The 22,771-nt window shown below is 47.5% G+C and overlaps 16 non-coding genes across 16 annotated transcripts; all 16 read right to left on the reverse strand.

Moving 5' to 3' along the window:
* Positions 1-626: 626 nt before the first annotated feature.
* LOC134957178 (U1 spliceosomal RNA) lies at positions 627-790 on the reverse strand. The gene has a single exon (XR_010186519.1). It is a non-coding gene; the product is annotated as a U1 spliceosomal RNA (small nuclear RNA).
* Positions 791-2,018: 1,228 nt separating this feature from the next.
* Positions 2,019-2,182, reverse strand: LOC134957191 (U1 spliceosomal RNA). The gene has a single exon (XR_010186520.1). It is a non-coding gene; the product is annotated as a U1 spliceosomal RNA (small nuclear RNA).
* A 1,227-nt stretch (positions 2,183-3,409) lies between these two features.
* LOC134957198 (U1 spliceosomal RNA) lies at positions 3,410-3,573 on the reverse strand. Its single transcript, XR_010186522.1, has one exon. It is a non-coding gene; the product is annotated as a U1 spliceosomal RNA (small nuclear RNA).
* A 1,227-nt stretch (positions 3,574-4,800) lies between these two features.
* LOC134957202 (U1 spliceosomal RNA) lies at positions 4,801-4,964 on the reverse strand. Its single transcript, XR_010186523.1, has one exon. It is a non-coding gene; the product is annotated as a U1 spliceosomal RNA (small nuclear RNA).
* A 1,227-nt stretch (positions 4,965-6,191) lies between these two features.
* On the reverse strand, positions 6,192-6,355 carry LOC134957207 (U1 spliceosomal RNA). The gene has a single exon (XR_010186524.1). It is a non-coding gene; the product is annotated as a U1 spliceosomal RNA (small nuclear RNA).
* Positions 6,356-7,582: 1,227 nt separating this feature from the next.
* LOC134958484 (U1 spliceosomal RNA) lies at positions 7,583-7,746 on the reverse strand. Its single transcript, XR_010187017.1, has one exon. It is a non-coding gene; the product is annotated as a U1 spliceosomal RNA (small nuclear RNA).
* Positions 7,747-8,982: 1,236 nt separating this feature from the next.
* LOC134957212 (U1 spliceosomal RNA) lies at positions 8,983-9,146 on the reverse strand. The gene has a single exon (XR_010186526.1). It is a non-coding gene; the product is annotated as a U1 spliceosomal RNA (small nuclear RNA).
* Positions 9,147-10,374: 1,228 nt separating this feature from the next.
* Positions 10,375-10,538, reverse strand: LOC134958410 (U1 spliceosomal RNA). Its single transcript, XR_010186993.1, has one exon. It is a non-coding gene; the product is annotated as a U1 spliceosomal RNA (small nuclear RNA).
* A 1,235-nt stretch (positions 10,539-11,773) lies between these two features.
* Positions 11,774-11,937, reverse strand: LOC134958175 (U1 spliceosomal RNA). The gene has a single exon (XR_010186899.1). It is a non-coding gene; the product is annotated as a U1 spliceosomal RNA (small nuclear RNA).
* A 1,236-nt stretch (positions 11,938-13,173) lies between these two features.
* LOC134957217 (U1 spliceosomal RNA) lies at positions 13,174-13,337 on the reverse strand. Its single transcript, XR_010186527.1, has one exon. It is a non-coding gene; the product is annotated as a U1 spliceosomal RNA (small nuclear RNA).
* A 1,236-nt stretch (positions 13,338-14,573) lies between these two features.
* On the reverse strand, positions 14,574-14,737 carry LOC134957860 (U1 spliceosomal RNA). Its single transcript, XR_010186771.1, has one exon. It is a non-coding gene; the product is annotated as a U1 spliceosomal RNA (small nuclear RNA).
* Positions 14,738-15,954: 1,217 nt separating this feature from the next.
* On the reverse strand, positions 15,955-16,118 carry LOC134957764 (U1 spliceosomal RNA). Its single transcript, XR_010186735.1, has one exon. It is a non-coding gene; the product is annotated as a U1 spliceosomal RNA (small nuclear RNA).
* A 1,217-nt stretch (positions 16,119-17,335) lies between these two features.
* LOC134957771 (U1 spliceosomal RNA) lies at positions 17,336-17,499 on the reverse strand. Its single transcript, XR_010186743.1, has one exon. It is a non-coding gene; the product is annotated as a U1 spliceosomal RNA (small nuclear RNA).
* Positions 17,500-18,735: 1,236 nt separating this feature from the next.
* On the reverse strand, positions 18,736-18,899 carry LOC134957866 (U1 spliceosomal RNA). Its single transcript, XR_010186773.1, has one exon. It is a non-coding gene; the product is annotated as a U1 spliceosomal RNA (small nuclear RNA).
* A 1,217-nt stretch (positions 18,900-20,116) lies between these two features.
* On the reverse strand, positions 20,117-20,280 carry LOC134957774 (U1 spliceosomal RNA). Its single transcript, XR_010186744.1, has one exon. It is a non-coding gene; the product is annotated as a U1 spliceosomal RNA (small nuclear RNA).
* Positions 20,281-21,497: 1,217 nt separating this feature from the next.
* LOC134957776 (U1 spliceosomal RNA) lies at positions 21,498-21,661 on the reverse strand. Its single transcript, XR_010186745.1, has one exon. It is a non-coding gene; the product is annotated as a U1 spliceosomal RNA (small nuclear RNA).
* Positions 21,662-22,771: the final 1,110 nt, after the last annotated feature.

A 22,771-nucleotide genomic window follows, 5' to 3' on the forward strand; every position in this document is an offset into this window, starting at 1 on the left:
TTGAACACGTCAAAAGTTGTTTCACCCAAATGGCCCAAAAAGCGTATTTCTCAAGCAAGTGAACCAAAAACAAATGTGATTTTTTTTCTTTTGTCCCCCGTCTTATAAGCACCATAGACAAATACTTTGTGTTTTGCCACCAATCCACCTGCCCAAAATCTGCACGCAAACCAAAAATGCTCTCTTTCTTCTAGTTTTCGCCGCCTCAATTTAAACGCTTACTATGTGTAGGAAGACTACGGCAGCCCAGCGAGGCCTACCATTTTACAAAGTAGACAAGCTACTGCATGAAATGAGGGAGCAAAGTTTTTTTTCTCTCTCCCCCTCATATCTGACACAATCTGGGGGCCTACTTTACAAAGCAAGTGAAACCGTGTGGGTCCTGCAGCGCCCTGTATTGGTTGTATATGCGAAGCACAGTACAAGGCTGGAAAAAGCAAGGAAGCATGCAGCCAGCGCACAGGAGAAGAGATGAGAAGAGAGCGCTGAGTGAAAGATAGAAGCGCACCTTAACGGGCACAGGGGTCCAGTGGAGGGAGGGTTGAAATGAAGAAAAGGATGGAAACAGCAAAGGAAGAGACAGCACCAGCAGCACACAAAAAGATCTGACTTTTACCAGAGATGATCAGGGGAAAGCGCGAACGCAGTCCCCCACTACCACAAATTATGCAGTCGAGTTTCCCGCATTTGGGGAAATCGCAGGGGTCAGCACACCCGGAGTGCAATGGATGAGCCTCGCCCTGGGAGAACCACCTTCGTGATCATGGTATCTCCCCTGCCAGGTAAGTATGAGTTGGACTAGGGCTCAGGAGGGCCCCTGCTTGGGCACACCCCCGTCAAGTGAAGGAGGTTGACCGGAGCCATGACAAGTGAACTCTCGGCAGGGGACGGGAAAAGAAAACTGCAGGGAGGCTGCATCTCTTCACGTTGACATGGGAAGGCGGAAGGGTGACTGTTCCTGAAGCACCCCCAAACTATGCGCACAACTAGTGCAAATCCTTCCCAGGGCACACTGCAGCAGATGAATTTGCATACCGTCATGTCATAAAAGCAGTCGGGCACAGTTACAGTAGCTGCAACCCTCATCTCCATATGAAAAGCAACAGGCAGTGCACCGTCCTATGTCTCAATGGGTTCTTAAATTGGAAAATAAAATATAAAAGGCAGCTTGAGATTTTAACCCCCTCGCTGCTGAGGGTTTTCTCATCCTCGCACCGAGACCATTTTCCGACGTTAGCGCTCGTCCGAACGTCGTCGTCACGGATTTCTTTTTATTTATTTTTTCTTTCTTTCTTATCCCCCCTGCGGCACTCACACAAATTATACCTTGGTTTTTGTTTGTTTGTTTTTTCTTTCAAAAGACTTTGTAGTCTCAAAAAAGCCATTAGTCTTTTTACTGATTTGAACACGTCAAAAGTTGTTTCACCCAAATGGCCCAAAAAGCGTATTTCTCAAGCAAGTGAACCAAAAACAAATGTGATTTTTTTTCTTTTGTCCCCCGTCTTATAAGCACCATAGACAAATACTTTGTGTTTTGCCACCAATCCACCTGCCCAAAATCTGCACGCAAACCAAAAATGCTCTCTTTCTTCTAGTTTTCGCCGCCTCAATTTAAACGCTTACTATGTGTAGGAAGACTACGGCAGCCCAGCGAGGCCTACCATTTTACAAAGTAGACAAGCTACTGCATGAAATGAGGGAGCAAAGTTTTTTTTCTCTCTCCCCCTCATATCTGACACAATCTGGGGGCCTACTTTACAAAGCAAGTGAAACCGTGTGGGTCCTGCAGCGCCCTGTATTGGTTGTATATGCGAAGCACAGTACAAGGCCGGAAAAAGCAAGGAAGCATGCAGCCAGCGCACAGGAGAAGAGATGAGAAGAGAGCGCTGAGTGAAAGATAGAAGCGCACCTTAACGGGCACAGGGGTCCAGTGCAGGGAGAGTTGAAATGAAGAAAAGGATGGAAACAGCAAAGGAAGAGACAGCACCAAAAAAGATCTGACTTTTACCAGAGATGATCAGGGGAAAGCGCGAACGCAGTCCCCCACTACCACAAATTATGCAGTCGAGTTTCCCGCATTTGGGGAAATCGCAGGGGTCAGCACACCCGGAGTGCAATGGATGAGCCTCGCCCTGGGAGAACCACCTTCGTGATCATGGTATCTCCCCTGCCAGGTAAGTATGAGTTGGACTAGGGCTCAGGAGGGCCCCTGCTTGGGCACACCCCCGTCAAGTGAAGGAGGTTGACCGGAGCCATGACAAGTGAACTCTCGGCAGGGGACGGGAAAAGAAAACTGCAGGGAGGCTGCATCTCTTCACGTTGACATGGGAAGGCGGAAGGGTGACTGTTCCTGAAGCACCCCCAAACTATGCGCACAACTAGCGCAAATCCTTCCCAGGGCACACTGCAGCAGATGAATTTGCATACCGTCATGTCATAAAAGCAGTCGGGCACAGTTACAGTAGCTGCAACCCTCATCTCCATATGAAAAGCAACAGGCAGTGCACCGTCCTATGTCTCAATGGGTTCTTAAATTGGAAAATAAAATATAAAAGGCAGCTTGAGATTTAACCCCCTCGCTGCTGAGGGTTTTCTCATCCTCGCACCGAGACCATTTTCCGACGTTAGCGCTCGTCCGAACGTCGTCGTCACGGATTTCTTTTTATTTATTTTTTCTTTCTTTCTTATCCCCCCTGCGGCACTCACACAAATTATACCTTGGTTTTTGTTTGTTTGTTTTTTCTTTCAAAAGACTTTGTAGTCTCAAAAAAGCCATTAGTCTTTTTACTGATTTGAACACGTCAAAAGTTGTTTCACCCAAATGGCCCAAAAAGCGTATTTCTCAAGCAAGTGAACCAAAAACAAATGTGATTTTTTTTCTTTTGTCCCCCGTCTTATAAGCACCATAGACAAATACTTTGTGTTTTGCCACCAATCCACCTGCCCAAAATCTGCACGCAAACCAAAAATGCTCTCTTTCTTCTAGTTTTCGCCGCCTCAATTTAAACGCTTACTATGTGTAGGAAGACTACGGCAGCCCAGCGAGGCCTACCATTTTACAAAGTAGACAAGCTACTGCATGAAATGAGGGAGCAAAGTTTTTTTTCTCTCTCCCCCTCATATCTGACACAATCTGGGGGCCTACTTTACAAAGCAAGTGAAACCGTGTGGGTCCTGCAGCGCCCTGTATTGGTTGTATATGCGAAGCACAGTACAAGGCCGGAAAAAGCAAGGAAGCATGCAGCCAGCGCACAGGAGAAGAGATGAGAAGAGAGCGCTGAGTGAAAGATAGAAGCGCACCTTAACGGGCACAGGGGTCCAGTGCAGGGAGAGTTGAAATGAAGAAAAGGATGGAAACAGCAAAGGAAGAGACAGCACCAAAAAAGATCTGACTTTTACCAGAGATGATCAGGGGAAAGCGCGAACGCAGTCCCCCACTACCACAAATTATGCAGTCGAGTTTCCCGCATTTGGGGAAATCGCAGGGGTCAGCACACCCGGAGTGCAATGGATGAGCCTCGCCCTGGGAGAACCACCTTCGTGATCATGGTATCTCCCCTGCCAGGTAAGTATGAGTTGGACTAGGGCTCAGGAGGGCCCCTGCTTGGGCACACCCCCGTCAAGTGAAGGAGGTTGACCGGAGCCATGACAAGTGAACTCTCGGCAGGGGACGGGAAAAGAAAACTGCAGGGAGGCTGCATCTCTTCACGTTGACATGGGAAGGCGGAAGGGTGACTGTTCCTGAAGCACCCCCAAACTATGCGCACAACTAGTGCAAATCCTTCCCAGGGCACACTGCAGCAGATGAATTTGCATACCGTCATGTCATAAAAGCAGTCGGGCACAGTTACAGTAGCTGCAACCCTCATCTCCATATGAAAAGCAACAGGCAGTGCACCGTCCTATGTCTCAATGGGTTCTTAAATTGGAAAATAAAATATAAAAGGCAGCTTGAGATTTAACCCCCTCGCTGCTGAGGGTTTTCTCATCCTCGCACCGAGACCATTTTCCGACGTTAGCGCTCGTCCGAACGTCGTCGTCACGGATTTCTTTTTATTTCTTTTTTCTTTCTTTCTTATCCCCCCTGCGGCACTCACACAAATTATACCTTGGTTTTTGTTTGTTTGTTTTTTCTTTCAAAAGACTTTGTAGTCTCAAAAAAGCCATTAGTCTTTTTACTGATTTGAACACGTCAAAAGTTGTTTCACCCAAATGGCCCAAAAAGCGTATTTCTCAAGCAAGTGAACCAAAAACAAATGTGATTTTTTTTCTTTTGTCCCCCGTCTTATAAGCACCATAGACAAATACTTTGTGTTTTGCCACCAATCCACCTGCCCAAAATCTGCACGCAAACCAAAAATGCTCTCTTTCTTCTAGTTTTCGCCGCCTCAATTTAAACGCTTACTATGTGTAGGAAGACTACGGCAGCCCAGCGAGGCCTACCATTTTACAAAGTAGACAAGCTACTGCATGAAATGAGGGAGCAAAGTTTTTTTTCTCTCTCCCCCTCATATCTGACACAATCTGGGGGCCTACTTTACAAAGCAAGTGAAACCGTGTGGGTCCTGCAGCGCCCTGTATTGGTTGTATATGCGAAGCACAGTACAAGGCCGGAAAAAGCAAGGAAGCATGCAGCCAGCGCACAGGAGAAGAGATGAGAAGAGAGCGCTGAGTGAAAGATAGAAGCGCACCTTAACGGGCACAGGGGTCCAGTGCAGGGAGAGTTGAAATGAAGAAAAGGATGGAAACAGCAAAGGAAGAGACAGCACCAAAAAAGATCTGACTTTTACCAGAGATGATCAGGGGAAAGCGCGAACGCAGTCCCCCACTACCACAAATTATGCAGTCGAGTTTCCCGCATTTGGGGAAATCGCAGGGGTCAGCACACCCGGAGTGCAATGGATGAGCCTCGCCCTGGGAGAACCACCTTCGTGATCATGGTATCTCCCCTGCCAGGTAAGTATGAGTTGGACTAGGGCTCAGGAGGGCCCCTGCTTGGGCACACCCCCGTCAAGTGAAGGAGGTTGACCGGAGCCATGACAAGTGAACTCTCGGCAGGGGACGGGAAAAGAAAACTGCAGGGAGGCTGCATCTCTTCACGTTGACATGGGAAGGCGGAAGGGTGACTGTTCCTGAAGCACCCCCAAACTATGCGCACAACTAGCGCAAATCCTTCCCAGGGCACACTGCAGCAGATGAATTTGCATACCGTCATGTCATAAAAGCAGTCGGGCACAGTTACAGTAGCTGCAACCCTCATCTCCATATGAAAAGCAACAGGCAGTGCACCGTCCTATGTCTCAATGGGTTCTTAAATTGGAAAATAAAATATAAAAGGCAGCTTGAGATTTAACCCCCTCGCTGCTGAGGGTTTTCTCATCCTCGCACCGAGACCATTTTCCGACGTTAGCGCTCGTCCGAACGTCGTCGTCACGGATTTCTTTTTATTTATTTTTTCTTTCTTTCTTATCCCCCCTGCGGCACTCACACAAATTATACCTTGGTTTTTGTTTGTTTGTTTTTTCTTTCAAAAGACTTTGTAGTCTCAAAAAAGCCATTAGTCTTTTTACTGATTTGAACACGTCAAAAGTTGTTTCACCCAAATGGCCCAAAAAGCGTATTTCTCAAGCAAGTGAACCAAAAACAAATGTGATTTTTTTTCTTTTGTCCCCCGTCTTATAAGCACCATAGACAAATACTTTGTGTTTTGCCACCAATCCACCTGCCCAAAATCTGCACGCAAACCAAAAATGCTCTCTTTCTTCTAGTTTTCGCCGCCTCAATTTAAACGCTTACTATGTGTAGGAAGACTACGGCAGCCCAGCGAGGCCTACCATTTTACAAAGTAGACAAGCTACTGCATGAAATGAGGGAGCAAAGTTTTTTTTCTCTCTCCCCCTCATATCTGACACAATCTGGGGGCCTACTTTACAAAGCAAGTGAAACCGTGTGGGTCCTGCAGCGCCCTGTATTGGTTGTATATGCGAAGCACAGTACAAGGCCGGAAAAAGCAAGGAAGCATGCAGCCAGCGCACAGGAGAAGAGATGAGAAGAGAGTGCTGAGTGAAAGATAGAAGCGCACCTTAACGGGCACAGGGGTCCAGTGGAGGGAGAGTTGAAATGAAGAAAAGGATGGAAACAGCAAAGGAAGAGACAACACCAAAAAAGATCTGACTTTTACCAGAGATGATCAGGGGAAAGCGCGAACGCAGTCCCCCACTACCACAAATTATGCAGTCGAGTTTCCCGCATTTGGGGAAATCGCAGGGGTCAGCACACCCGGAGTGCAATGGATGAGCCTCGCCCTGGGAGAACCACCTTCGTGATCATGGTATCTCCCCTGCCAGGTAAGTATGAGTTGGACTAGGGCTCAGGAGGGCCCCTGCTTGGGCACACCCCCGTCAAGTGAAGGAGGTTGACCGGAGCCATGACAAGTGAACTCTCGGCAGGGGACGGGAAAAGAAAACTGCAGGGAGGCTGCATCTCTTCACGTTGACATGGGAAGGCGGAAGGGTGACTGTTCCTGAAGCACCCCCAAACTATGCGCACAACTAGTGCAAATCCTTCCCAGGGCACACTGCAGCAGATGAATTTGCATACCGTCATGTCATAAAAGCAGTCGGGCACAGTTACAGTAGCTGCAACCCTCATCTCCATATGAAAAGCAACAGGCAGTGCACCGTCCTATGTCTCAATGGGTTCTTAAATTGGAAAATAAAATATAAAAGGCAGCTTGAGATTTAACCCCCTCGCTGCTGAGGGTTTTCTCATCCTCGCACCGAGACCATTTTCCGACGTTAGCGCTCGTCCGAACGTCGTCGTCACGGATTTCTTTTTATTTATTTTTTCTTTCTTTCTTATCCCCCCTGCGGCACTCACACAAATTATACCTTGGTTTTTGTTTGTTTGTTTTTTCTTTCAAAAGACTTTGTAGTCTCAAAAAAGCCATTAGTCTTTTTACTGATTTGAACACGTCAAAAGTTGTTTCACCCAAATGGCCCAAAAAGCGTATTTCTCAAGCAAGTGAACCAAAAGCAAATGTGATTTTTTTTCTTTTGTCCCCCGTCTTATAAGCACCATAGACAAATACTTTGTGTTTTGCCACCAATCCACCTGCCCAAAATCTGCACGCAAACCAAAAATGCTCTCTTTCTTCTAGTTTTCGCCGCCTCAATTTAAACGCTTACTATGTGTAGGAAGACTACGGCAGCCCAGCGAGGCCTACCATTTTACAAAGTAGACAAGCTACTGCATGAAATGAGGGAGCAAAGTTTTTTTTCTCTCTCCCCCTCATATCTGACACAATCTGGGGGCCTACTTTACAAAGCAAGTGAAACCGTGTGGGTCCTGCAGCGCCCTGTATTGGTTGTATATGCGAAGCACAGTACAAGGCTGGAAAAAGCAAGGAAGCATGCAGCCAGCGCACAGGAGAAGAGATGAGAAGAGAGCGCTGAGTGAAAGATAGAAGCGCACCTTAACGGGCACAGGGGTCCAGTGGAGGGAGAGTTGAAATGAAGAAAAGGATGGAAACAGCAAAGGAAGAGACAGCACCAAAAAAGATCTGACTTTCACCAGAAATGATCAGGGGAAAGCGCGAACGCAGTCCCCCACTACCACAAATTATGCAGTCGAGTTTCCCGCATTTGGGGAAATCGCAGGGGTCAGCACACCCGGAGTGCAATGGATGAGCCTCGCCCTGGGAGAGCCACTTTCGTGATCATGGTATCTCCCCTGCCAGGTAAGTATGAGTTGGACTAGGGCTCAGGAGGGCCCCTGCTTGGGCACACCCCCGTCAAGTGAAGGAGGTTGACCGGAGCCATGACAAGTGAACTCTCGGCAGGGGACGGGAAAAGAAAACTGCAGGGAGGCTGCATCTCTTCACGTTGACATGGGAAGGCGGAAGGGTGACTGTTCCTGAAGCACCCCCAAACTATGCGCACAACTAGTGCAAATCCTTCCCAGGGCACACTGCAGCAGATGAATTTGCATACCGTCATGTCATAAAAGCAGTCGGGCACAGTTACAGTAGCTGCAACCCTCATCTCCATATGAAAAGCAACAGGCAGTGCACCGTCCTATGTCTCAATGGGTTCTTAAATTGGAAAATAAAATATAAAAGGCAGCTTGAGATTTAACCCCCTCGCTGCTGAGGGTTTTCTCATCCTCGCACCGAGACCATTTTCCGACGTTAGCGCTCGTCCGAACGTCGTCGTCGCGGATTTCTTTTTATTTATTTTTTCTTTCTTTCTTATCCCCCCTGCGGCACTCACACAAATTATACCTTGGTTTTTGTTTGTTTGTTTTTTCTTTCAAAAGACTTTGTAGTCTCAAAAAAGCCATTAGTCTTTTTACTGATTTGAATACGTCAAAAGTTGTTTCACCCAAATGGCCCAAAAAGCGTATTTCTCAAGCAAGTGAACCAAAAGCAAATGTGATTTTTTTTCTTTTGTCCCCCGTCTTATAAGCACCATAGACAAATACTTTGTGTTTTGCCACCAATCCACCTGCCCAAAATCTGCACGCAAACCAAAAATGCTCTCTTTCTTCTAGTTTTCGCCGCCTCAATTTAAACGCTTACTATGTGTAGGAAGACTACGGCAGCCCAGCGAGGCCTACCATTTTACAAAGTAGACAAGCTACTGCATGAAATGAGGGAGCAAAGTTTTTTTTCTCTCTCCCCCTCATATCTGACACAATCTGGGGGCCTACTTTACAAAGCAAGTGAAACCGTGTGGGTCCTGCAGCGCCCTGTATTGGTTGTATATGCGAAGCACAGTACAAGGTCGGAAAAAGCAAGGAAGCATGCAGCCAGCGCACAGGAGAAGAGATGAGAAGAGAGCGCTGAGTGAAAGATAGAAGCGCACCTTAACGGGCACAGGGGTCCAGTGGAGGGAGGGTTGAAATGAAGAAAAGGATGGAAACAGCAAAGGAAGAGACAGCACCAGCAGCACACAAAAAGATCTGACTTTTATCAGAGATGATCAGGGGAAAGCGCGAACGCAGTCCCCCACTACCACAAATTATGCAGTCGAGTTTCCCGCATTTGGGGAAATCGCAGGGGTCAGCACACCCGGAGTGCAATGGATGAGCCTCGCCCTGGGAGAACCACCTTCGTGATCATGGTATCTCCCCTGCCAGGTAAGTATGAGTTGGACTAGGGCTCAGGAGGGCCCCTGCTTGGGCACACCCCCGTCAAGTGAAGGAGGTTGACCGGAGCCATGACAAGTGAACTCTCGGCAGGGGACGGGAAAAGAAAACTGCAGGGAGGCTGCATCTCTTCACGTTGACATGGGAAGGCGGAAGGGTGACTGTTCCTGAAGCACCCCCAAACTATGCGCACAACTAGTGCAAATCCTTCCCAGGGCACACTGCAGCAGATGAATTTGCATACCGTCATGTCATAAAAGCAGTCGGGCACAGTTACAGTAGCTGCAACCCTCATCTCCATATGAAAAGCAACAGGCAGTGCACCGTCCTATGTCTCAATGGGTTCTTAAATTGGAAAATAAAATATAAAAGGCAGCTTGAGATTTAACCCCCTCGCTGCTGAGGGTTTTCTCATCCTCGCACCGAGACCATTTTCCGACGTTAGCGCTCGTCCGAACGTCGTCGTCACGGATTTCTTTTTATTTATTTTTTCTTTCTTTCTTATCCCCCCTGCGGCACTCACACAAATTATACCTTGGTTTTTGTTTGTTTGTTTTTTCTTTCAAAAGACTTTGTAGTCTCAAAAAAGCCATTAGTCTTTTTACTGATTTGAACACGTCAAAAGTTGTTTCACCCAAATGGCCCAAAAAGCGTATTTCTCAAGCAAGTGAACCAAAAACAAATGTGATTTTTTTTTCTTTTGTCCCCCGTCTTATTAGCACCATAGACAAATACTTTGTGTTTTGCCACCAATCCACCTGCCCAAAATCTGCACGCAAACCAAAAATGCTCTCTTTCTTCTAGTTTTCGCCGCCTCAATTTAAACGCTTACTATGTGTAGGAAGACTACGGCAGCCCAGCGAGGCCTACCATTTTACAAAGTAGACAAGCTACTGCATGAAATGAGGGAGCAAAGTTTTTTTTCTCTCTCCCCCTCATATCTGACACAATCTGGGGGCCTACTTCACAAAGCAAGTGAAACCGTGTGGGTCCTGCAGCGCCCTGTATTGGTTGTATATGCGAAGCACAGTACAAGGCCGGAAAAAGCAAGGAAGCATGCAGCCAGCGCACAGGAGAAGAGATGAGAAGAGAGCGCTGAGTGAAAGATAGAAGCGCACCTTAACGGGCACAGGGGTCCAGTGGAGGGAGAGTTGAAATGAAGAAAAGGATGGAAACAGCAAAGGAAGAGACAGCACCAAAAAAGATCTGACTTTTACCAGAGATGATCAGGGGAAAGCGCGAACGCAGTCCCCCACTACCACAAATTATGCAGTTGAGTTTCCCGCATTTGGGGAAATCGCAGGGGTCAGCACACCCGGAGTGCAATGGATGAGCCTCGCCCTGGGAGAACCACCTTCGTGATCATGGTATCTCCCCTGCCAGGTAAGTATGAGTTGGACTAGGGCTCAGGAGGGCCCCTGCTTGGGCACACCCCCGTCAAGTGAAGGAGGTTGACCGGAGCCATGACAAGTGAACTCTCGGCAGGGGACGGGAAAAGAAAACTGCAGGGAGGCTGCATCTCTTCACGTTGACATGGGAAGGCGGAAGGGTGACTGTTCCTGAAGCACCCCCAAACTATGCGCACAACTAGTGCAAATCCTTCCCAGGGCACACTGCAGCAGATGAATTTGCATACCGTCATGTCATAAAAGCAGTCGGGCACAGTTACAGTAGCTGCAACCCTCATCTCCATATGAAAAGCAACAGGCAGTGCACCGTCCTATGTCTCAATGGGTTCTTAAATTGGAAAATAAAATATAAAAGGCAGCTTGAGATTTAACCCCCTCGCTGCTGAGGGTTTTCTCATCCTCGCACCGAGACCATTTTCCGACGTTAGCGCTCGTCCGAACGTCGTCGTCGCGGATTTCTTTTTATTTATTTTTTCTTTCTTTCTTATCCCCCCTGCGGCACTCACACAAATTATACCTTGGTTTTTGTTTGTTTGTTTTTTCTTTCAAAAGACTTTGTAGTCTCAAAAAAGCCATTAGTCTTTTTACTGATTTGAACACGTCAAAAGTTGTTTCACCCAAATGGCCCAAAAAGCGTATTTCTCAAGCAAGTGAACCAAAAGCAAATGTGATTTTTTTTCTTTTGTCCCCCGTCTTATAAGCACCATAGACAAATACTTTGTGTTTTGCCACCAATCCACCTGCCCAAAATCTGCACGCAAACCAAAAATGCTCTCTTTCTTCTAGTTTTCGCCGCCTCAATTTAAACGCTTACTATGTGTAGGAAGACTACGGCAGCCCAGCGAGTCCTACCATTTTACAAAGTAGACAAGCTACTGCATGAAATGAGGGAGCAAAGTTTTTTTCTCTCTCCCCCTCATATCTGACACAATCTGGGGGCCTACTTTACAAAGCAAGTGAAACCGTGTGGGTCCTGCAGCGCCCTGTATTGGTTGTATATGCGAAGCACAGTACAAGGCCGGAAAAAGCAAGGAAGCATGCAGCCAGCGCACAGGAGAAGAGATGAGAAGAGAGCGCTGAGTGAAAGATAGAAGCGCACCTTAACGGGCACAGGGGTCCAGTGGAGGGAGAGTTGAAATGAAGAAAAGGATAGAAACAGCAAAGGAAGAGACAGCACCAGCAGCACACAAAAAGATCTGACTTTTACCAGAGATGATCAGGGGAAAGCACGAACGCAGTCCCCCACTACCACAAATTATGCAGTCGAGTTTCCCGCATTTGGGGAAATCGCAGGGGTCAGCACACCCGGAGTGCAATGGATGAGCCTCGCCCTGGGAGAACCACCTTCGTGATCATGGTATCTCCCCTGCCAGGTAAGTATGAGTTGGACTAGGGCTCAGGAGGGCCCCTGCTTGGGCACACCCCCGTCAAGTGAAGGAGGTTGACCGGAGCCATGACAAGTGAACTCTCGGCAGGGGACGGGAAAAGAAAACTGCAGGGAGGCTGCATCTCTTCACGTTGACATGGGAAGGCGGAAGGGTGACTGTTCCTGAAGCACCCCCAAACTATGCGCACAACTAGTGCAAATCCTTCCCAGGGCACACTGCAGCAGATGAATTTGCATACCGTCATGTCATAAAAGCAGTCGGGCACAGTTACAGTAGCTGCAACCCTCATCTCCATATGAAAAGCAACAGGCAGTGCACCGTCCTATGTCTCAATGGGTTCTTAAATTGGAAAATAAAATATAAAAGGCAGCTTGAGATTTAACCCCCTCGCTGCTGAGGGTTTTCTCATCCTCGCACCGAGACCATTTTCCGACGTTAGCGCTCGTCCGAACGTCGTCGTCGCGGATTTCTTTTTATTTATTTTTTCTTTCTTTCTTATCCCCCCTGCGGCACTCACACAAATTATACCTTGGTTTTTGTTTGTTTGTTTTTTCTTTCAAAAGACTTTGTAGTCTCAAAAAAGCCATTAGTCTTTTTACTGATTTGAACACGTCAAAAGTTGTTTCACCCAAATGGCCCAAAAAGCGTATTTCTCAAGCAAGTGAACCAAAAGCAAATGTGATTTTTTTTCTTTTGTCCCCCGTCTTATAAGCACCATAGACAAATACTTTGTGTTTTGCCACCAATCCACCTGCCCAAAATCTGCACGCAAACCAAAAATGCTCTCTTTCTTCTAGTTTTCGCCGCCTCAATTTAAACGCTTACTATGTGTAGGAAGACTACGGCAGCCCAGCGAGGCCTACCATTTTACAAAGTAGACAAGCTACTGCATGAAATGAGGGAGCAAAGTTTTTTTTCTCTCTCCCCCTCATATCTGACACAATCTGGGGGCCTACTTTACAAAGCAAGTGAAACCGTGTGGGTCCTGCAGCGCCCTGTATTGGTTGTATATGCGAAGCACAGTACAAGGCCGGAAAAAGCAAGGAAGCATGCAGCCAGCGCACAGGAGAAGAGATGAGAAGAGAGCGCTGAGTGAAAGATAGAAGCGCACCTTAACGGGCACAGGGGTCCAGTGGAGGGAGAGTTGAAATGAAGAAAAGGATAGAAACAGCAAAGGAAGAGACAGCACCAGCAGCACACAAAAAGATCTGACTTTTACCAGAGATGATCAGGGGAAAGCGCGAACGCAGTCCCCCACTACCACAAATTATGCAGTCGAGTTTCCCGCATTTGGGGAAATCGCAGGGGTCAGCACACCCGGAGTGCAATGGATGAGCCTCGCCCTGGGAGAACCACCTTCGTGATCATGGTATCTCCCCTGCCAGGTAAGTATGAGTTGGACTAGGGCTCAGGAGGGCCCCTGCTTGGGCACACCCCCGTCAAGTGAAGGAGGTTGACCGGAGCCATGACAAGTGAACTCTCGGCAGGGGACGGGAAAAGAAAACTGCAGGGAGGCTGCATCTCTTCACGTTGACATGGGAAGGCGGAAGGGTGACTGTTCCTGAAGCACCCCCAAACTATGCGCACAACTAGTGCAAATCCTTCCCAGGGCACACTGCAGCAGATGAATTTGCATACCGTCATGTCATAAAAGCAGTCGGGCACAGTTACAGTAGCTGCAACCCTCATCTCCATATGAAAAGCAACAGGCAGTGCACCGTCCTATGTCTCAATGGGTTCTTAAATTGGAAAATAAAATATAAAAGGCAGCTTGAGATTTAACCCCCTCGCTGCTGAGGGTTTTCTCATCCTCGCACCGAGACCATTTTCCGACGTTAGCGCTCGTCCGAACGTCGTCGTCACGGATTTCTTTTTATTTCTTTTTTCTTTCTTTCTTATCCCCCCTGCGGCACTCACACAAATTATACCTTGGTTTTTGTTTGTTTGTTTTTTCTTTCAAAAGACTTTGTAGTCTCAAAAAAGCCATTAGTCTTTTTACTGATTTGAACACGTCAAAAGTTGTTTCACCCAAATGGCCCAAAAAGCGTATTTCTCAAGCAAGTGAACCAAAAGCAAATGTGATTTTTTTTCTTTTGTCCCCCGTCTTATAAGCACCATAGACAAATACTTTGTGTTTTGCCACCAATCCACCTGCCCAAAATCTGCACGCAAACCAAAAATGCTCTCTTTCTTCTAGTTTTCGCCGCCTCAATTTAAACGCTTACTATGTGTAGGAAGACTACGGCAGCCCAGCGAGGCCTACCATTTTACAAAGTAGACAAGCTACTGCATGAAATGAGGGAGCAAAGTTTTTTTTCTCTCTCCCCCTCATATCTGACACAATCTGGGGGCCTACTTTACAAAGCAAGTGAAACCGTGTGGGTCCTGCAGCGCCCTGTATTGGTTGTATATGCGAAGCACAGTACAAGGCCGGAAAAAGCAAGGAAGCATGCAGCCAGCGCACAGGAGAAGAGATGAGAAGAGAGCGCTGAGTGAAAGATAGAAGCGCACCTTAACGGGCACAGGGGTCCAGTGGAGGGAGAGTTGAAATGAAGAAAAGGATAGAAACAGCAAAGGAAGAGACAGCACCAGCAGCACACAAAAAGATCTGACTTTTACCAGAGATGATCAGGGGAAAGCGCGAACGCAGTCCCCCACTACCACAAATTATGCAGTCGAGTTTCCCGCATTTGGGGAAATCGCAAGGGTCAGCACACCCGGAGTGCAATGGATGAGCCTCGCCCTGGGAGAACCACCTTCGTGATCATGGTATCTCCCCTGCCAGGTAAGTATGAGTTGGACTAGGGCTCAGGAGGGCCCCTGCTTGGGCACACCCCCGTCAAGTGAAGGAGGTTGACCGGAGCCATGACAAGTGAACTCTCGGCAGGGGACGGGAAAAGAAAACTGCAGGGAGGCTGCATCTCTTCACGTTGACATGGGAAGGCGGAAGGGTGACTGTTCCTGAAGCACCCCCAAACTATGCGCACAACTAGTGCAAATCCTTCCCAGGGCACACTGCAGCAGATGAATTTGCATACCGTCATGTCATAAAAGCAGTCGGGCACAGTTACAGTAGCTGCAACCCTCATCTCCATATGAAAAGCAACAGGCAGTGCACCGTCCTATGTCTCAATGGGTTCTTAAATTGGAAAATAAAATATAAAAGGCAGCTTGAGATTTAACCCTCTCGCTGCTGAGGGTTTTCTCATCCTCGCACCGAGACCATTTTCCGACGTTAGCGCTCGTCCGAACGTCGTCGTCACGGATTTCTTTTTATTTATTTTTTCTTTCTTTCTTATCCCCCCTGCGGCACTCACACAAATTATACCTTGGTTTTTGTTTGTTTTTTTTTTCTTTCAAAAGACTTTGTAGTCTCAAAAAAGCCATTAGTCTTTTTACTGATTTGAACACGTCAAAAGTTGTTTCACCCAAATGGCCCAAAAAGCGTATTTCTCAAGCAAGTGAACCAAAAGCAAATGTGATTTTTTTTCTTTTGTCCCCCGTCTTATAAGCACCATAGACAAATACTTTGTGTTTTGCCACCAATCCACCTGCCCAAAATCTGCACGCAAACCAAAAATGCTCTCTTTCTTCTAGTTTTCGCCGCCTCAATTTAAACGCTTACTATGTGTAGGAAGACTACGGCAGCCCAGCGAGGCCTACCATTTTACAAAGTAGACAAGCTACTGCATGAAATGAGGGAGCAAAGTTTTTTTTCTCTCTCCCCCTCATATCTGACACAATCTGGGGGCCTACTTTACAAAGCAAGTGAAACCGTGTGGGTCCTGCAGCGCCCTGTATTGGTTGTTTATGCGAAGCACAGTACAAGGCCGGAAAAAGCAAGGAAGCATGCAGCCAGCGCACAGGAGAAGAGATGAGAAGAGAGCGCTGAGTGAACGGGCACAGGGGTCCAGTGGAGGGAGGGTTGAAATGAAGAAAAGGATGGAAACAGCAAAGGAAGAGACAGCACCAGCAGCACACAAAAAGATCTGACTTTTACCAGAGATGATCAGGGGAAAGCGCGAACGCAGTCCCCCACTACCACAAATTATGCAGTCGAGTTTCCCGTATTTGGGGAAATCGCAGGGGTCAGCACACCCGGAGTGCAATGGATGAGCCTCGCCCTGGGAGAACCACCTTCGTGATCATGGTATCTCCCCTGCCAGGTAAGTATGAGTTGGACTAGGGCTCAGGAGGGCCCCTGCTTGGGCACACCCCCGTCAAGTGAAGGAGGTTGACCGGAGCCATGACAAGTGAACTCTCGGCAGGGGACGGGAAAAGAAAACTGCAGGGAGGCTGCATCTCTTCACGTTGACATGGGAAGGCGGAAGGGTGACTGTTCCTGAAGCACCCCCAAACTATGCGCACAACTAGTGCAAATCCTTCCCAGGGCACACTGCAGCAGATGAATTTGCATACCGTCATGTCATAAAAGCAGTCGGGCACAGTTACAGTAGCTGCAACCCTCATCTCCATATGAAAAGCAACAGGCAGTGCACCGTCCTATGTCTCAATGGGTTCTTAAATTGGAAAATAAAATATAAAAGGCAGCTTGAGATTTAACCCCCTCGCTGCTGAGGGTTTTCTCATCCTCGCACCGAGACCATTTTCCGACGTTAGCGCTCGTCCGAACGTCGTCGTCACGGATTTCTTTTTATTTATTTTTTCTTTCTTTCTTATCCCCCCTGCGGCACTCACACAAATTATACCTTGGTTTTTGTTTGTTTGTTTTTTCTTTCAAAAGACTTTGTAGTCTCAAAAAAGCCATTAGTCTTTTTACTGATTTGAACACGTCAAAAGTTGTTTCACCCAAATGGCCCAAAAAGCGTATTTCTCAAGCAAGTGAACCAAAAGCAAATGTGATTTTTTTTCTTTTGTCCCCCGTCTTATAAGCACCATAGACAAATACTTTGTGTTTTGCCACCAATCCACCTGCCCAAAATCTGCACGCAAACCAAAAATGCTCTCTTTCTTCTAGTTTTCGCCGCCTCAATTTAAACGCTTACTATGTGTAGGAAGACTACGGCAGCCCAGCGAGGCCTACCATTTTACAAAGTAGACAAGCTACTGCATGAAATGAGGGAGCAAAGTTTTTTTTCTCTCTCCCCCTCATATCTGACACAATCTGGGGGCCTACTTTACAAAGCAAGTGAAACCGTGTGGGTCCTGCAGCGCCCTGTATTGGTTGTTTATGCGAAGCACAGTACAAGGCCGGAAAAAGCAAGGAAGCATGCAGCCAGCGCACAGGAGAAGAGATGAGAAGAGAGCGCTGAGTGAACGGGCACAGGGGTCCAGTGGAGGGAGGGTTGAAATGAAGAAAAGGATGGAAACAGCAAAGGAAGAGACAGCACCAGCAGCACACAAAAAGATCTGACTTTTACCAGAGATGATCAGGGGAAAGCGCGAACGCAGTCCCCCACTACCACAAATTATGCAGTCGAGTTTCCCGTATTTGGGGAAATCGCAGGGGTCAGCACACCCGGAGTGCAATGGATGAGCCTCGCCCTGGGAGAACCACCTTCGTGATCATGGTATCTCCCCTGCCAGGTAAGTATGAGTTGGACTAGGGCTCAGGAGGGCCCCTGCTTGGGCACACCCCCGTCAAGTGAAGGAGGTTGACCGGAGCCATGACAAGTGAACTCTCGGCAGGGGACGGGAAAAGAAAACTGCAGGGAGGCTGCATCTCTTCACGTTGACATGGGAAGGCGGAAGGGTGACTGTTCCTGAAGCACCCCCAAACTATGCGCACAACTAGTGCAAATCCTTCCCAGGGCACACTGCAGCAGATGAATTTGCATACCGTCATGTCATAAAAGCAGTCGGGCACAGTTACAGTAGCTGCAACCCTCATCTCCATATGAAAAGCAACAGGCAGTGCACCGTCCTATGTCTCAATGGGTTCTTAAATTGGAAAATAAAATATAAAAGGCAGCTTGAGATTTAACCCCCTCGCTGCTGAGGGTTTTCTCATCCTCGCACCGAGACCATTTTCCGACGTTAGCGCTCGTCCGAACGTCGTCGTCACGGATTTCTTTTTATTTATTTTTTCTTTCTTTCTTATCCCCCCTGCGGCACTCACACAAATTATACCTTGGTTTTTGTTTGTTTGTTTTTTCTTTCAAAAGACTTTGTAGTCTCAAAAAAGCCATTAGTCTTTTTACTGATTTGAACACGTCAAAAGTTGTTTCACCCAAATGGCCCAAAAAGCGTATTTCTCAAGCAAGTGAACCAAAAGCAAATGTGATTTTTTTTCTTTTGTCCCCCGTCTTATAAGCACCATAGACAAATACTTTGTGTTTTGCCACCAATCCACCTGCCCAAAATCTGCACGCAAACCAAAAATGCTCTCTTTCTTCTAGTTTTCGCCGCCTCAATTTAAACGCTTACTATGTGTAGGAAGACTACGGCAGCCCAGCGAGGCCTACCATTTTACAAAGTAGACAAGCTACTGCATGAAATGAGGGAGCAAAGTTTTTTTTCTCTCTCCCCCTCATATCTGACACAATCTGGGGGCCTACTTTACAAAGCAAGTGAAACCGTGTGGGTCCTGCAGCGCCCTGTATTGGTTGTATATGCGAAGCACAGTACAAGGCCGGAAAAAGCAAGGAAGCATGCAGCCAGCGCACAGGAGAAGAGATGAGAAGAGAGCGCTGAGTGAAAGATAGAAGCGCACCTTAACGGGCACAGGGGTCCAGTGGAGGGAGAGTTGAAATGAAGAAAAGGATAGAAACAGCAAAGGAAGAGACAGCACCAGCAGCACACAAAAAGATCTGACTTTTACCAGAGATGATCAGGGGAAAGCGCGAACGCAGTCCCCCACTACCACAAATTATGCAGTCGAGTTTCCCGCATTTGGGGAAATCGCAAGGGTCAGCACACCCGGAGTGCAATGGATGAGCCTCGCCCTGGGAGAACCACCTTCGTGATCATGGTATCTCCCCTGCCAGGTAAGTATGAGTTGGACTAGGGCTCAGGAGGGCCCCTGCTTGGGCACACCCCCGTCAAGTGAAGGAGGTTGACCGGAGCCATGACAAGTGAACTCTCGGCAGGGGACGGGAAAAGAAAACTGCAGGGAGGCTGCATCTCTTCACGTTGACATGGGAAGGCGGAAGGGTGACTGTTCCTGAAGCACCCCCAAACTATGCGCACAACTAGTGCAAATCCTTCCCAGGGCACACTGCAGCAGATGAATTTGCATACCGTCATGTCATAAAAGCAGTCGGGCACAGTTACAGTAGCTGCAACCCTCATCTCCATATGAAAAGCAACAGGCAGTGCACCGTCCTATGTCTCAATGGGTTCTTAAATTGGAAAATAAAATATAAAAGGCAGCTTGAGATTTAACCCTCTCGCTGCTGAGGGTTTTCTCATCCTCGCACCGAGACCATTTTCCGACGTTAGCGCTCGTCCGAACGTCGTCGTCACGGATTTCTTTTTATTTATTTTTTCTTTCTTTCTTATCCCCCCTGCGGCACTCACACAAATTATACCTTGGTTTTTGTTTGTTTTTTTTTTCTTTCAAAAGACTTTGTAGTCTCAAAAAAGCCATTAGTCTTTTTACTGATTTGAACACGTCAAAAGTTGTTTCACCCAAATGGCCCAAAAAGCGTATTTCTCAAGCAAGTGAACCAAAAGCAAATGTGATTTTTTTTCTTTTGTCCCCCGTCTTATAAGCACCATAGACAAATACTTTGTGTTTTGCCACCAATCCACCTGCCCAAAATCTGCACGCAAACCAAAAATGCTCTCTTTCTTCTAGTTTTCGCCGCCTCAATTTAAACGCTTACTATGTGTAGGAAGACTACGGCAGCCCAGCGAGGCCTACCATTTTACAAAGTAGACAAGCTACTGCATGAAATGAGGGAGCAAAGGTTTTTTTCTCTCTCCCCCTCATATCTGACACAATCTGGGGGCCTACTTTACAAAGCAAGTGAAACCGTGTGGGTCCTGCAGCGCCCTGTATTGGTTGTTTATGCGAAGCACAGTACAAGGCCGGAAAAAGCAAGGAAGCATGCAGCCAGCGCACAGGAGAAGAGATGAGAAGAGAGCGCTGAGTGAACGGGCACAGGGGTCCAGTGGAGGGAGGGTTGAAATGAAGAAAAGGATGGAAACAGCAAAGGAAGAGACAGCACCAGCAGCACACAAAAAGATCTGACTTTTACCAGAGATGATCAGGGGAAAGCGCGAACGCAGTCCCCCACTACCACAAATTATGCAGTCGAGTTTCCCGTATTTGGGGAAATCGCAGGGGTCAGCACACCCGGAGTGCAATGGATGAGCCTCGCCCTGGGAGAACCACCTTCGTGATCATGGTATCTCCCCTGCCAGGTAAGTATGAGTTGGACTAGGGCTCAGGAGGGCCCCTGCTTGGGCACACCCCCGTCAAGTGAAGGAGGTTGACCGGAGCCATGACAAGTGAACTCTCGGCAGGGGACGGGAAAAGAAAACTGCAGGGAGGCTGCATCTCTTCACGTTGACATGGGAAGGCGGAAGGGTGACTGTTCCTGAAGCACCCCCAAACTATGCGCACAACTAGTGCAAATCCTTCCCAGGGCACACTGCAGCAGATGAATTTGCATACCGTCATGTCATAAAAGCAGTCGGGCACAGTTACAGTAGCTGCAACCCTCATCTCCATATGAAAAGCAACAGGCAGTGCACCGTCCTATGTCTCAATGGGTTCTTAAATTGGAAAATAAAATATAAAAGGCAGCTTGAGATTTAACCCCCTCGCTGCTGAGGGTTTTCTCATCCTCGCACCGAGACCATTTTCCGACGTTAGCGCTCGTCCGAACGTCGTCGTCACGGATTTCTTTTTATTTATTTTTTCTTTCTTTCTTATCCCCCCTGCGGCACTCACACAAATTATACCTTGGTTTTTGTTTGTTTGTTTTTTCTTTCAAAAGACTTTGTAGTCTCAAAAAAGCCATTAGTCTTTTTACTGATTTGAACACGTCAAAAGTTGTTTCACCCAAATGGCCCAAAAAGCGTATTTCTCAAGCAAGTGAACCAAAAGCAAATGTGATTTTTTTTCTTTTGTCCCCCGTCTTATAAGCACCATAGACAAATACTTTGTGTTTTGCCACCAATCCACCTGCCCAAAATCTGCACGCAAACCAAAAATGCTCTCTTTCTTCTAGTTTTCGCCGCCTCAATTTAAACGCTTACTATGTGTAGGAAGACTACGGCAGCCCAGCGAGGCCTACCATTTTACAAAGTAGACAAGCTACTGCATGAAATGAGGGAGCAAAGTTTTTTTTCTCTCTCCCCCTCATATCTGACACAATCTGGGGGCCTACTTTACAAAGCAAGTGAAACCGTGTGGGTCCTGCAGCGCCCTGTATTGGTTGTTTATGCGAAGCACAGTACAAGGCCGGAAAAAGCAAGGAAGCATGCAGCCAGCGCACAGGAGAAGAGATGAGAAGAGAGCGCTGAGTGAACGGGCACAGGGGTCCAGTGGAGGGAGGGTTGAAATGAAGAAAAGGATGGAAACAGCAAAGGAAGAGACAGCACCAGCAGCACACAAAAAGATCTGACTTTTACCAGAGATGATCAGGGGAAAGCGCGAACGCAGTCCCCCACTACCACAAATTATGCAGTCGAGTTTCCCGTATTTGGGGAAATCGCAGGGGTCAGCACACCCGGAGTGCAATGGATGAGCCTCGCCCTGGGAGAACCACCTTCGTGATCATGGTATCTCCCCTGCCAGGTAAGTATGAGTTGGACTAGGGCTCAGGAGGGCCCCTGCTTGGGCACACCCCCGTCAAGTGAAGGAGGTTGACCGGAGCCATGACAAGTGAACTCTCGGCAGGGGACGGGAAAAGAAAACTGCAGGGAGGCTGCATCTCTTCACGTTGACATGGGAAGGCGGAAGGGTGACTGTTCCTGAAGCACCCCCAAACTATGCGCACAACTAGTGCAAATCCTTCCCAGGGCACACTGCAGCAGATGAATTTGCATACCGTCATGTCATAAAAGCAGTCGGGCACAGTTACAGTAGCTGCAACCCTCATCTCCATATGAAAAGCAACAGGCAGTGCACCGTCCTATGTCTCAATGGGTTCTTAAATTGGAAAATAAAATATAAAAGGCAGCTTGAGATTTAACCCCCTCGCTGCTGAGGGTTTTCTCATCCTCGCACCGAGACCATTTTCCGACGTTAGCGCTCGTCCGAACGTCGTCGTCACGGATTTCTTTTTATTTATTTTTTCTTTCTTTCTTATCCCCCCTGCGGCACTCACACAAATTATACCTTGGTTTTTGTTTGTTTGTTTTTTCTTTCAAAAGACTTTGTAGTCTCAAAAAAGCCATTAGTCTTTTTACTGATTTGAACACGTCAAAAGTTGTTTCACCCAAATGGCCCAAAAAGCGTATTTCTCAAGCAAGTGAACCAAAAGCAAATGTGATTTTTTTTCTTTTGTCCCCCGTCTTATAAGCACCATAGACAAATACTTTGTGTTTTGCCACCAATCCACCTGCCCAAAATCTGCACGCAAACCAAAAATGCTCTCTTTCTTCTAGTTTTCGCCGCCTCAATTTAAACGCTTACTATGTGTAGGAAGACTACGGCAGCCCAGCGAGGCCTACCATTTTACAAAGTAGACAAGCTACTGCATGAAATGAGGGAGCAAAGTTTTTTTTCTCTCTCCCCCTCATATCTGACACAATCTGGGGGCCTACTTTACAAAGCAAGTGAAACCGTGTGGGTCCTGCAGCGCCCTGTATTGGTTGTATATGCGAAGCACAGTACAAGGTCGGAAAAAGCAAGGAAGCATGCAGCCAGCGCACAGGAGAAGAGATGAGAAGAGAGCGCTGAGTGAAAGATAG

The sequence above is a fragment of the Pseudophryne corroboree genome, chromosome 1 (assembly GCF_028390025.1).
Source record: "Pseudophryne corroboree isolate aPseCor3 chromosome 1, aPseCor3.hap2, whole genome shotgun sequence".
NCBI classification, from domain to species: Eukaryota; Metazoa; Chordata; class Amphibia; order Anura; family Myobatrachidae; genus Pseudophryne; species Pseudophryne corroboree.